Here is a 14662-nt window from a genome sequence, read left to right as displayed (position 1 = left end):
GTATGTGTTGATATTTCTCAAAGTACGTATGTGAGAGTTGTCTATTAACATAATTTAATAATAAGATGGTTTAGAAAATCTGTAACAGAAATGTCTTATTACGTAGTTGTGAAACAACTTCAACAAGAACTGGCTGATACTCTGAAGAAACAGTCTATGTCAGAGGCTTCCCCAGAAGTTACATCATAAATTCTTCTAGAAGATGAAACACGGGATCTCAAGAAGAAATTAGGTCAAATCAGAAGTCTGGTATGTAGTAAATGTAACCTGTCACCACCTAACTTATAGCTCGTTAAATGATATAAAGTGTTTTAGGATACCAATTTCCATGGACCGCTTTCTTTGGTATTTTCATTATAATTAATTTATTATGATTTTAGTATCTTTACATTGCATTTATTTCGTAAACTTCTGCCTCTTCTTCTCCTATTGGTGTTATACATTGTTTTCTTATAATACTTACTCTTAGGAAATTTGAGGCTTTTTTATCCTTCCTCACAGAAATTGAGAGACTTTTTTCGTTCTTTCTTTAAAATTTTTGTGACAGTTTATTTATTTATTTTGAGAGAGAAAGAGTGAGGGAGAGTGTGTGCGTGCATGTTAACAGGGGAGGGGCAGAGAGAGGAGAGAGAGAGAATCCCAAGCAGGCTCCATGCTGTCAGTGTAGAGCCAATGTGAAGTTCAGTCTCATGAACCGTGAGATCATGACCTGAGCTGAAAGCAAGAATTGGGCACTTAACTGAAGTAGCCACCCGGGTGCCCAAGAGACTTTTGCCCCTACTAAACAATATTTTAATGATATCTCTATTACCATGATGCGAGCTGGATCAAATCATAAGATAATGTTTAATGGAATGTTTCAGATAATTGTCTTATTTCTCATCTTCCCTTTTGGGAAGAATGCGTATTGATTTCAGGATGACTTGTACAGAAAGATCACTTAACAAACCACTTGAACTTCGGCATTTCCTTCATTTTCTTTGCCTTTAAGACATATTGTCAAAGCACGGAAATATTCAGATCATGTGTAGTATAGACGCCCAAAAGGCGAGAATTAAGAACATTCTCTGTGTCCTGCCATTGGGTTTTTTTAAAGGTTTTTTGAGGTACAAAACACATACTATAAAAGTCACCCATTTGCCACGCACAGTTCACTGTCTCTGTGTACACCCATGCAACCATCACTGCCATCAAGTAGAATGTTTTCCTCACCCTGAAAGGAAACCCTCACCCGTTGCCCCCCCGCCTCAGGCAACCACCAGTCTACTACTTGGTCTCTCAATGGCGTTGCCTCTTGTGAATATTTCATATAAATGGAGTCACACAATGTGTGGTCCCTTGGGACTAGCTAGCTTCACTTAATGTGTTCTGGGTTCTTCTGTGTTGGTTACAGCTTATATCAGTGCTTCATTTATTTTTATTGTCAAACAGTACTCCCTTGTGGGCTAAAGCCCTTGTTCATTCATCAGTTGATGGACATTTAGGTTGTGTCCACTTCTTTCCTATTAATACTGCTGCTTATGAACATTCACGTAGTCCTTGTGTGGACCTCCGTTTTTAATGTCTCTGCCATCAGATTTTGTCCTCTGAGTTATTTGGGTTGATTTCACCATCTCTCAGCCGTTCGTCATGCTGTCCTTACTGTCTTTTTAGTTTCTGTTCCTCTTGCGTAAACCTATGTTATTCAGACTTGGCTCACAGTCTCCTTTCCAATGAACTTTCTCTGACTGTTCTAACTCCCATTAGCTTTAACTCTCTTGACACTTGTCATCTAGCCTGTGAAGAACAATTCAGTCCTTTATTTGTCATTATTATTTTTTATTTCATGACAGGTAATTTCGTCTTCCTAAGTATAAATTTAAGAGATAGTAATAATTGATACGTGTGGTACTTATCCTTGTATAAATTGAAAATATTTTAACAGCTTTTCTGATAAAATTAAGTGCCTTATACCGTCTCAATAAATTCTTCTTGGAAACTTTGGTATAACAAAGCTTTCACTCTAAATATATGCTAAGAAATGAAATACTAAATTGAGGGTTACCTGGCTGACTCCAGTCCTATCAGAGTCTGCCTTTGGCTCAGGTCATGATCTCCATGTTCTTGAGATGGAGCCCTGCATCGGGCTTTCTGCTGTCAAAAGAGTCTGCTTTGGATCTGTTGTGTCCCTCACGTTCTGCACCACTCAGACTCGTGCTCTGTATCAAAAATTAAACGTTAAAAAAAATGTGTGTATATCTCTATACACACACTTATATAAGTAAAACAATTAATGAAAGCACTTAATCAAATAGAGGAGAAATATTCAATCAAATGTTTAGTTTATTTTTCCCTCTCACTATGAAAAAGCACGCTAAATTTGTCTTTCTTCTTTACACAGCCAGAACTGGGATTTAAAAAAAGAAATTTTTTTTAACGTTTATTTACTTTAGAGACAGAGAGAGACAGAGCATGAACGGGGGAGGGTCAGAGAGAGGGAGACACACAATCTGAAACAGGCTCCAGGCTCTGAGCTGTCAGTACAGAGGCCCGACGCGGGGCTCAAACTCACGGACCGCGAGATCATGACCTGAGCCGAAGTTGGCCGCTTTTAACCAACTGAGTCACCCAGGTGCCCCCAAACTGGGATTTACAGATTTATAGCACTTTACCAACTGCAAATATCTGGGGACAGCTTTTCTGATATGCTTTTACCACAAAGCCTTAATCTCTTCATCAGAGTACATGCTAAAGCAGCCTAACGTAAACAGTATGGACATGAAACGATTGAGGAACTTTAGTTTCACAAGACTCGATTATTTCCATGTCAGTGGCTTTCCCTTGCCTCTGATGGTCATGTAAAGGATGTACTACTCAGTAAAGGAGGTGCTATTTGTACCGTAGTCTGTGAGCATTGTCCACTGCGTGGTAAAGAGAGGAATATGTTAAAATGATTATAAGTGGGAAAAAGTACTGTTGGCTAGTGGCATTGGCAAAGTTTTTGAAGTACTGAGGAGATTCTGGGCCTCATGCTCCCCATTTGCTACGACTTGCGGTGGAATGAAGAATAACTTCAGTATAATTTGTATAGGGGAAAACTTGTATTGACAGGCCACCTGCCTAAACTATCACATTGTACTGGAATGCTAACTACAGCAACAGTAACCATGCTACATGCAGACACTTAGAGCTGACTATGTTCCACGTACCCTTCTAACTTTTTGATTCCTTATTTCCTAATTTAATCTTCCCAACCCCCAGTGGGGTAGATACTATTATTTATTTAGAGATCACTTTTTTAAGGTCCTTTGTTTTGAGAAAGAGAGAGAGAGAGACAGAGAGATTGTGGGGAAGGGCATGTAGGGAGAGAGAGAAAATGGGGGAGAGAGAGAGAGAGGGAGAGAGAGGGAGAGAGCGAATCCCAAGCAGGCTCCTCGCTGTCCATGCAGAGCTCGATGTGGGGCTCAATTACATGTCCCTGAGATCATGTCCTGAGCTGAAATCAAGAGCCAGACACTGAACCGACTGAGCCACTCAGGTGCCCCAGTAGGTGCTATTATTACTCTCATTTTACAGATGCAGAGACTGAGATATGGAAGTTTTAGGTAGTGTGCTCAAGGTCATACAGTTCATAATGAGCAGAACTGGGAATTCAGACCAGGCATTCTGGCCCCTACTAGGATATTGCTTCTAAAAATTTCATCATTTTGTTGTCACTGAAAACAGCTTGTTCAGTTTTGTAATCATGAGAATAGCAACGGCATTCACCTATGTGAATATGTATAATCATAGTTGATGTGGTGCTTGGAATATGAAACTAGAAATGTTTACCATAAGGTAAATTCCTATATTTCCCCATTTGACCAAGAGATACATTTGAATGTTTATCTGATCATATATAATTTAAAAACATTAACAATGTTATGTTTTTGTAGGAGAGTAAGGCTGGTAAACTATCCTGTAAGAGTGTTGAAACATTTCGTCTTTGTAGGCCATAGTCTCTGTTGCAGAAGCTGAACTCTTTTGTTATGGCCTCAAAGTAGCCGTCAATCAGCATGTAGAGGAGAGAGAGGCTGGCTCCAAAAAGATTTTACTTACATCGGCGCTTGGGCGGTATAGTTGCTTGAGGTCCTGACTCTTAATTTCCACTCAGGTCATGATCCCAAATCCCACATCATGAGACCGGTCATGAGGCCGAGCCCCACATCAGGCTTTGCCCTGAGCTTGCAGCCTGCTTACCATTTTCTCTGTCTCTCCCTCTGTCTCTCTTCCCCACTTCTGCATACTCTCTCACTCTCTCTCTCTCTCTCAGGTCAAAAAAAATAAAGAAACAGGCGATGGTGTTTTACTATATTTTCAGTGGTTAAAATTATTTTTTTCTTTATTTTAGTTGCAGGAAGGACAGGAACGACATGCAGAGGCCGTAAGATATACTGAGGAGATGAAAGATCATGTGCAAAAGTATAATTTAAGCCTCACAGAAAAAGACTTTTTTATTTATAAAGAAGATAAACAGTGTAGTATGGGAAATGTATTAGTTATGCCAGTATATCATTGTTAAGCTGGATAAAAAGTCCAGCTTTGGGCTATTTTGAAATGCAAAATTGTGGCATATTATGTCTCAATTTTGCACCTTATCCACAAAAAAAATGAGAGAAAGGGAACATTCCCAAATCTTCCTCTTGATACAATTTAAAGAATTTCTGTAAGACCTTCATTTGTTCAGAAACTATATGATGTTGTTTTAAATTTATGTGCGAGAATAATTATCTTAAGATCTGCCTTTTAGGCTACAGGTTAAAAATGCCACGGAAGAAGCAACCAGCAAACATCAAGTGGCCCAAATTCAAGATCTTGAGAGCAACGTGATAAAGACAAGTTTAATAAGTCGGGTTCTTAATGTCTGTCCTACTGAAAAGGAATCTTTATTTCACTAGTAGTAGTACATAAGTATGTTTTGGATCCTATGGAAAATCTCACTGCTCCAAAGGTTTGGTTGATATTATTCCTACTTGCTACAATGTTGTAGTTCTTCAATATAGATGAAGTTGATTGAACTCATAAAGTAATGGTGTTTTTAGTGAGATTTTCATAAAAACATTGTGAGAGTCTAAAAAAAGCAACATTTTATCTATATCCCAGTGAGCGTTTGGTTTAGTCCACGTTTTGGCTACTGTTAATAATGCTGCTGTGAACGTTGGCATACAGATGTGTGAGTCCCTGCTAATATTTTTCAACGTGTTTCAAACTTCCGCATACTTTGAGTGACCATGTCATCTTGAATTCTTTCTCTTGTAGTCTCAACCCTTCAGTGAGAGTTTGAGAACGGGTTATTTTCATGATGAATTGTAATTTGTAATTACAAGTTTGCAATATACTGTCTTCGTCAAGAATGACTAGCAGGTCTTTATGCAAACGTCCTTCTCAAAGGAATGGACTTTTCTCTTTGTTGGATTTTGTAAATGACAAGAAATGCCAGTGAAAAAGTAGAAATGTCTGCTCTGTCAGGGCCTTACCTAGTAACATAGTGCTCCTACCATTGCAAGTTCAGAAACCCATTTTCTTTTTCCACTCACTTGAGTTCATCAGCCTTTCAGAGATTTCACAATTCAATCTCAGAAAAGACTAATGTGTCATTCAGGATTCTAATTTATTGATATGTAGTGAAACCCCAACTGTTTTCCAAGCAGAACAGTTAATGTCCCCCACTCTCACCCTCCTTTGGAGGATGCTCATTGTAAATCCTAAGCGGGAGCAAGGAGGTAGATACACTGACCAACTCGTTTCTGTCAGTCACAAAAGCTGTATAATATACATGCAAGTTTCATTAGATAGCTATACCCATCAGGGGAATTAGAACATTCTGTTGACTGGGCCTTTTTGTGGCTGAAGAGTCATTGAAAATCATTTTCTTTTCTAGACGTCTTACAAATGAGTCACATTGTAATAGGGAACTTTTCATGTGAGTAATATGACACTCTGTTGATCAGTCTTCTATGAATGAGAGTGCTAGGCCTTGTCCTGCTACTGTGCCCTAAAGAAATCATGAAGGTCTCAAAAACTAAAATTTGTAAGCGTATGCGAAGCTGATGAAGCTTATTAAAGAATAATGAGGGAGTTTCTGTACATCTCTATAGAAAGGAATTAGGGTCATGGTATGAAATTAGCTGCCACTTTAAGGTCTTCTCTGTGAATCAAAAACTTAAGATTGCATTCGGGCAACTCAGTCCATAGCTCTGACTTCTCTAGAAGGTCCTTATCTCCTGATTCCCCAACCAGAGGCTTCCTGGGTTGAGAAATATTTTGGTGAGCCTGGGGGGGGGTTCCTCTTTTTGTTTTATATTTAGTTATTATTTTTTTTAAGATTTGCATCCAAATTAGTTAGCATTTAGTGAAGCAATGATTTCAGGAGTAGATTCCTTAATGCCCCTTACCCATTTAGCACATCCCCCCTCCCACAACCCCTCCAGCAATCCTGTTCTCCATATTTATGAGTCTCCTGTGTTTGTCCTCCTCCTTGTTTTTATATTATTTTTGTTTCTTTTCCCTTTTGTTCATCTGTTTTGTCTCTTAAAGTCCTCATGCGAGGGAAGTCATATGATTTTTGTCTTTCTCCGACTAATTTCACTTAGCATAATATGCTCCAGTTCCATCCACATAGTTGCAAATGGCAAGATTTCATTCTTTTTGATTGCCGAGTAATACTCCATGGAATATATACATACCACATCTTTTTTTAATTTTTGTTAACGTTTTACTCATTTTTGAGACAGGGGAGACAGATCGTGAACAGGGGAGGGTCAGAGAGAGGGAGACACAGAATCTGAAACAGGTCCAGGCTCTGAGCTGTCAGCACAGAGCCCGACGCGAGGCTCGAACTCATGGACCGTGAGATCATGACGTGAGCCGAAGTCAGCCGCTTAACCGACTGAGCCACCCAGGCGCCACATACCACATCTTCTTTTCCGTTCATCCATTGGTGGACAGTTGGGCTCTTTGCATACTGTGGCTATTGAGAATGCTGCTATAAACATGGCAGTGCATGTGTCCCTTTGAAAGAGCACACATGTATCCTTTGCATAAATGCCTAGTAGTGCAATTGCTGGGTCGTAGGGTAGGTCTATTTTTAGTTTTTTGAGGAAACTCCATACTGTTTTCCAGAGGGGCTGCACCAGCTTGCATTGCCACCATCAGTGGAAAAGAGATCCTCTTCTCTGCATCCTCACCAACATCTGTTGTTGCCTGAGTTGTTAATATAAGCTTTTCTGACAGGCGCAAAGTGGTATCTCAGTGTGGTTTTGATTTCTATGGCCATCTGGATGTCTTATTTGGAGCAGTGTCTATTCATGTTTTTTGCCCATTACTTCACTGCATGACTTGTGTTCTGGTTGTTGAGTTTGAGAAGTTCTTTGTAGATTTTGGATACTAACCCTTTATCTGATATGTCATTTGCAAATACCTTCTCCCGTTCTGTCGGTTTCCTTTTAGTTTTGTTGATTGTTTCCTTCGCTGTGCAGAAACTTTTTTATTTTGATGAGGTCCCCCTAGTACATTTTTGTCTTTGTTTCCCTTGCCTCCGGAGACCTTTTGAATAGGAAGCTGTTGCAGGCAAGATCAAAGAGGGTTTTGCCTGCTTTCTCCTCGAGGATTTTGTGGCTTCCTGTCTTCCATTGAGGTCTTTCACACATTTTGAGGTTATTTTTTGTGTAATGAACAACTTTTTATGTGAACATGTTTTGATTTCTCTTGGGTGTATACCTAAAAATACAGTTGCTGGTTCATATGGTAACTCTGTTAAATAAACCTATTTTTTTTTGTTTGTTTTTGTTTTGTTTTTTTCAACCTTTTGAGGAGGGGCAGGCACCTGGGTGGCTCAGCCGGTTGAATGTCCAGCTCTTGATTTCAGTTCAGGTCCTGATCTCAGGGTTGTAGAATCGAGCCCTACATTGGGCTCTGCTCTGAGCATGGAACCTGCATGGGATTCTCTCCCCACTCTCTTCTGTCCCTCTACCCCACTTGTGCACTCTCTTTCAAATAAGTTTGGAAGAATTGTTTTTCTAGTTTAAACATTTGAGGAACTGCCAGACTGTTTCCAAAGTGGCAGCATTACATTTTCATCTGTAGTTTTTGAGAGTTCCCATTTTCCTACTTGCCAATGTTTGTCATTATCTGTTGCTTTTATGATAGCAATTCTAGTGGGTATGAAATGGCATCTTGTGGTTTTTGGTTTGCATTTTCTTAGAACTAATGATGTTGAACGTGTCTCTTTTATTTTCGAGAGAGACAGTGTGAGCAGGGGAGGGGCAGAGAGAGAGGGAGACACAGAATCTGAAACAGGCTCCAGGCTCTCTCAGCTGTCAGCACAAAGCCCAATGCGGGACTCGAACCCACAAACCATGAGATCGTGACCTGAGCCCAAGTCAGAAGCTTAACTGACTGAGCCACCCAGGCACCCCGAACATCCCCCCTTTAACGTGACTATTATCCATTTCTGTATCGTCTTTAAAGAACTAATCCATTCTTTTGCCCGTTTCTATATTGGATTGTCTTTTCGTTATTGGAAGACTTATTTAAATATCCTACATACAAATCCCTTAGCAGATATGGGATTTTCAGGTATTTTCTCCTATTTAGTCACTTGCCTTTTCACTTTCTTGATGGTGATATTTGAAGCATAGTACTTTTTAATTTTGATGAAGTATTCTTAATCTGCTTTTCTCTTTTGGTGTCATGTCTAAGAAATCATTGCCAAATCCAGTCATAAACATATAGACGTAAGCTTTTTTCTGAGTTTTATCATTTCAGCTCTTAGATTTTAAGTTAGTTTTGTATATATGCAATGGGGTAGAGGTCTGATTTTATTACTTTGCATGTGGATATCCATTTGTCCCAGTACCGTTTGCTACAAAGACTATTTTATTCCATTTAATTGTCTGCCACCCTTGTGGAAAATCAGTTCACTATAATATTTTTATATTCTCAATGTTAATACATTGATCTATATGTCTGTCCTTATGCCAGTACCATATCAAATTTTATGAAAACTTCTTCCTAGTTATCTTGCAAATTAACACTTGTGTTAATCCTGTTCTTGGCACAGATCCTACATTCTTGGAAAACACAGTAGACTGTTTCCCCTTCTTTCACTTAAATAGAAAGATATGCATAGCTATATGTTTTAGCTCAGTGTATAATTAATGGAATAAACATTACATCATTCAAATAATACAGCTGTACAAAGTGAGGTAGTATTAAGTTGATTTATCAGAGAAAAATAGTAGATTGGTAATTTGAATGACAACAAACTTTTGAAGCCAACTTGTGTGATATGGAGAAGCATTGTGGGACAACACAAAGATGAAATGGTCTTACCTCCCCACACAAACAAGGTTGGAGTAAGGTAAAGGAGAATGTGCAGTTAATTTAAGTAGTGCTAAAGGACAGTACATTTGTTTTGCTACTGAAAAGATGAAAATTGATTCCATAACAGTCTCTTTATTTCCTCACTGAGGAAAGGAGAGTGAAGATTGAGCATTCAATGGATTAAAAAATACTCAAAGCTGCCTATTTCCTTTAATTGAAATCAGATCAAAGGCCCAATTTTGGTTATCAAATTGACCCTTTCTAGTTTTTCAACTATTGTGCTTCAAATCGTATGTCTCTGTGCTCCTACCTTAACTTGAGGGGACATTCTAAAGACGCATTCCTTCCTACTTGTAAGAGTTGTTGGAATTGAAGGGAATCTTAGAAAAAGATCTTAAAGACAGGAAGATGGCAGAGGAGTAGGAGGACTCTAGGCTTGCTTCATCCCACGAATACAACTAGATAACAATCAGCTCACCCTAAATACCCCAGAAATCAACCTGAAGACTGAAAGAACAAACTCCACAACCAAAGGGAGAGAAGAGGCCACATCAAAGAAGGTCCTTGATGCAGAAATGTCATCTAGAAGAGAAATAGATCCTGGCTGCTGCAGAGGGGAGGGAGTCGAGGTTGTGGGTAAGGGTGAGAGAGAGGAACGTACAGGGGAATGCACAAAGAGAACATTTCCCCATAGCCACTGGCTTGGAAAACAAGAGGGGCTGCATTTCTTGTGTTCTTGCAACCAGTACTGCTTAAAGTCTGGAGTTTTAAAGGGCATCTGGTTTAGCTGGTTTAGTGCCCTGAGGTACTGCACTGCTCTTGGACAGAGGGCAGGCAAACAACGTGGGAGCATAAAGCATGGGTACAGTGGTCTGAAGAGTGCCTGGGGCACACAGTGGGGAGATTATTTGCTCTTCTCAGAGCATATCCCTCAGAGGCAAAGTTCAGAGAGACCTGTCTGTAGGAACAAAGCTGCTGGCTGGCACCATCTCCTTCTCCTGCCCCTCACCACAAACATAAAGCTACCTGAAGGAAGCAGTGCATTGCTAACACTGGCTACCTAACTTGCTTACACCAAACACCACCCCCTTGCACTCTGGTGGAACTACCTTTCTCAGTCACTCTTGCTTGTGTTCCAGCACAGCAGACCCCTCCCCCAGAAGACCAAGACAAATGCCTACCCACACCACATCTCCCAACCAGAGAGTTTCCCTTGGCCTCAGTTCCAGTAGAGGTGGTGACAGGTCTCATTTCCTAAGCAGAACAGAACACACCTAGTTAAAACTCGCTATATTCAGGCCAGGGACCAAACACTCACCAGCCCAGGCAAGGAGAGCCTCTGCAGACGACTGGCCTGAAGGATAGCATAGCCAGAACACAACAGCAGAACACATGCAGCACACACTGGTGACACTCCCTGAAGTGCTAGACCCTGGGCATTACATGACGTCTTTTCCCTAAGTCCATTACTTTTGGGAGCAGGTGACGTAACTGGCTTCTCTAACACACAGAAGCTGCAGATACTTAGACAAAATGAAAAGACAGAGGCATTTGTCCCAAATGAAAGGACAGGATAAGGCCATGGCCAGAGACCTAAATGGGACAGATGTAAATAACACGCCTAATGGAGAATTTAAAACAATGATCATAGGGATATTCACTGAACTTGAGGAAAGAATGAAAGACATCCGAGAGACCCTTACCACAGACATAAAAGAGTTCAAGAATCAGAGATGAAGAGTGAAGTAAAAATGAACAGCAAGCTGGAAGAAGCAGAGGAACAAATTAATGACCTAGAAGACAAAGTAATGGAAAGCAGTGAAGCTGAAGAAGACAAAGAAGAATTATCCAATGCAAGAATAGACTTAAGGCACTCGGTGACTCCATCAAATGTAAAAACATTCATGATAGGAGTCCCAGAAGACAGAAAGAAGGGGACAGATAATTGATTTGAAGACACAATAACTGAAAAATTCCCTAATGTGGAGAAGAAAACAGACATCCAGATCCAGGAGGAACAGAGAACTTCCATCAACATCAACACCCAAGACATGTAATTAAATTTGCAAAATATACTGGTAACATCTTTTTTTTTTTAGTGTTTTTTTTTCTGTGATAGAACGCAGACACAAGCAGGTGAGGGGCAGAGAGAGAGAGAGAGAGAGAGCGAATCCCAAGCACTCTCTGTGCTGTCAGTGCAGAGCCCACTGGAGGGCTTAAACCCACGAACTGCGAAGTCATGACTTGAGCTAAGATCAATTCATGCTTCACCGACTGAGCCAAGCAAGCGCCCCACTGCTACAAATCTTAAAAGCAGCAAAACAAGTCATTCACTTCCAAGGGAAAACCCACAAGGATAGCGGGAGATTTTTCAACAGAAACTTTGCAAGGCAGAAGGAAATGGCATGATCTATTCAAAGTGCTGAATGAGAAAAATCTGCAGCCAACTATACCCTATCCAGTAAGGCTATCATTCATAATAGGAGAGATAAAGAGTTTCTCAAACAAGAATGGAAGGAGTTTGTGACCACTAAATCAGCCTGTAAGAAATATTATCGGGGACTCTGAGTGGAAAAGAGAGATCAAAAGTGGCAGTATAAAGGCAGGAAATGTAAAAGCAGTAAAATTGTATATTTCTGTAAAAAAAATCGTCAAGGAATGCCCAAAAATTTTATACAATATAATAGCTTATGAAAACATGGGGAGGAGAAAAAAAATGAGCTCTAACTTAAGTGACCATCAACTTATAGACTGCTACACGCAGAACAGGTGATATACAAATTAGTGCTTATCATATACCAAAACCCACTAATAACCATGCAAAGAATAAGGAGAAAGAAATCCAAATATATCATTAAAGCAAAGTAGAAAGACATCAAAGAGGGAAAAACAATAAAGGATTTGAGAAATTCTCCAGAAACAACCACAAAACAAGTAGTAAAATGACAATAAATACATACCTGTCAATAATTACTTTGGATATAAATGGAATAAACTCTCCAACCAAAAGACCTAGGGTGACAGGATGGATTAAAAAACAAGACACATCTGTATGCTGCCTATAAAAACCTCATTTTAGACATAAAGACACCTGCAGATTGAAAGTGAGGGGATGCTTGCACTGTTGGTGGTAATGCAAACTGGTGCAGCCGCTCTGGAAACCAGTGCGTAGGTTCTGCAAAAACGATTGAAAATTGAACTACCCTACGATCCCTCAATAGCACTACTGGGAATTTATGCAAAGGATACAGGAGTGCTGATTCATAGGGGCACATGTACTCCAATGTCTATAGCAGTGCTTTCAACAATAGCCAAATTGTGGAAAGAGCCTAAATGCCCACCAAATGATAAATGGACAAAGAGATGTGGTTTATATATACACTGAAATACTACCTGGCAAGGAGAAAGAGTGAAATCGTGCTGTCTCTTGCAATATGGATAGAACTAGAAGGTATTTTGCTACGTGAAATAAGTCACAGAAAGACAGATATCATATGTTTTTGCTCCTATGTGGAACTTGAGAAACTTAACAGAAGACCGTGGGGGAAGGGAAGGGGAAAAATAGTTACAAACAGAGTAGGAGAGGGGGAAACCATAGGAGACTCTTGAATGCAGAGAACAAATAGAGGGTTGAGGGGGGCGGTGGGTAAGAAGGGAAAGTGGGTGGTGGGCATTGAGGAGGACTCTTGTTGGGATGAGCCCTGGGTGTTGTCTATAAGTGATGAACCACGGGAATCTACTCCCAAAACCAAGAGCACACTATAAACACTGTATGTTAGCCAAGTTGACAATAAATTCTATTAAAAAAAATGAAAGCGAGGGGATGGAGAAAAATTTGTCACGTTAAAAGAAAAAATAGCGATACTTTTGTTAGACAAAAGAGTCTTTAAAACAAAGAATGTGGGGCACCTGGGTGCCTCAGTCATTTGAGCGACCAACTAGGTCTTGGCTCAGGTCATGATCTTATGACTGGTGGCTTTGAGCCCCATGTTGGGCTCCAGGCTGACAGCATGGAGGCTGCTTGAAATTTTCTCTCCCCCTTTCTATGTCCCTCCCCAACTCTGTCTCTCTCAAAATAAATAAACAACCAAAAACAAAGACTGTAGCAAGAGCCAAAAAATGCTACTATATCATAATAAAGGGTACAATCCAATAGGAAGATCTAACAATTGTAAATATTTATGCACCCACCATGAGAGCACTCAAGTACATAAAACAATAACCAACATAAAGGAACTAATTGATAATAAGACAGTAATAGGGTACTTTAACACCCCATTTACATCAATACCTTAACAAAAAAATCACCAACAAATACATCTTAACAGAAAATCACAAAAGAAACAGTGGCTTTGAGCCATACAGAGAAAAAGAGATATATGTGTTCACTCTTATGTGGATCCTGAGAAACTTAACAGGAATCCATGTGGGAGGGGAATGAAAAAAAAAAGAGGTTAGAGTGGGAGAGAGCCAAAGCATAATACACTCTTAAAAACTAACAAACTGAGGGTTGATGGGGGGTGGGAGGGAGTGGAGGGTGGGTGGTGGGTATTGAGGAGGGCACCTGTTGGGATGAGCACTGGGTGTCGTATGGAAACCAATTTGGCAATAAATTTCATATATTAAAAAATAAAGTAAGAAAGAAAAAGAAACAATGGCTTTGAATGACAGAGCAGACCAGATTGGACTTAAGAGATTTTTTCAGAATGTTCCATCTTAAAACAGAATACATGTTGCCTTCAAGTGTACATGGAATATTGTCAAGAATGGATCACAAACAAAAAACAGGCCTTAAATATTAAAAACAATACATTCAGGTTGAATAACGTGCTACTACACTGGAATGGGTTAAGCAAGAGATACAAGAAGAAGCTTAAAAACGTGTATGCAAATGGAAATGAAAAAACAATGGTCTGAACCCTTTGAGATGCTGCAAAAGTGGTCCTAAGAGGGAAGTACATAGCAATATGAGCCTACTTCAAGAAGCAAGAAAAATTTCAAACAACCTAACCTTACACCTAAAGGAGCTAGAAAAGAAAAAATGAAGCCTGAAGCCAGCAGAAAAAAGCAAGTAATAATGATCAGAACAGGGGGCCCTTGGGTGGCTTAAATGGTTGTGTCTGACTCTCGATTTTGGCGCAGGTCATGATCTCACACTTGTGAGATGGAGCCCCGTGTTAGACTCTCTGATGGCAGCAAGGAACCTTGTCTGGGATTCTCTCTCTCCCTCTCTCTCCCTCTATATTTCTGCCCATTCCCCACTCATGTGTGGTCTCTCTCAAAATAAAATTTAAAAAAGAGATTAAAGAAGAAAAGAAAT

At 39.9% G+C, this 14662-nt stretch overlaps 1 long non-coding RNA gene across 1 annotated transcript; it reads left to right on the top strand.

The window, feature by feature from the left end:
* Positions 1-101: 101 nt before the first annotated feature.
* On the top strand, positions 102-4855 carry LOC125916893 (uncharacterized). Its single transcript, XR_007456053.1, has 3 exons — positions 102-249; positions 4370-4440; positions 4769-4855. It is a non-coding gene; the product is annotated as an uncharacterized LOC125916893 (long non-coding RNA).
* Positions 4856-14662: the final 9807 nt, after the last annotated feature.

The sequence above is a fragment of the Panthera uncia genome, unplaced genomic scaffold (assembly GCF_023721935.1).
Source record: "Panthera uncia isolate 11264 unplaced genomic scaffold, Puncia_PCG_1.0 HiC_scaffold_1299, whole genome shotgun sequence".
Taxonomy (NCBI): domain Eukaryota; kingdom Metazoa; phylum Chordata; class Mammalia; order Carnivora; family Felidae; genus Panthera; species Panthera uncia.
The sequence above is the reverse complement of the archived record's forward strand: the minus strand, read 5'-3'. Positions and strand labels throughout refer to the sequence as shown.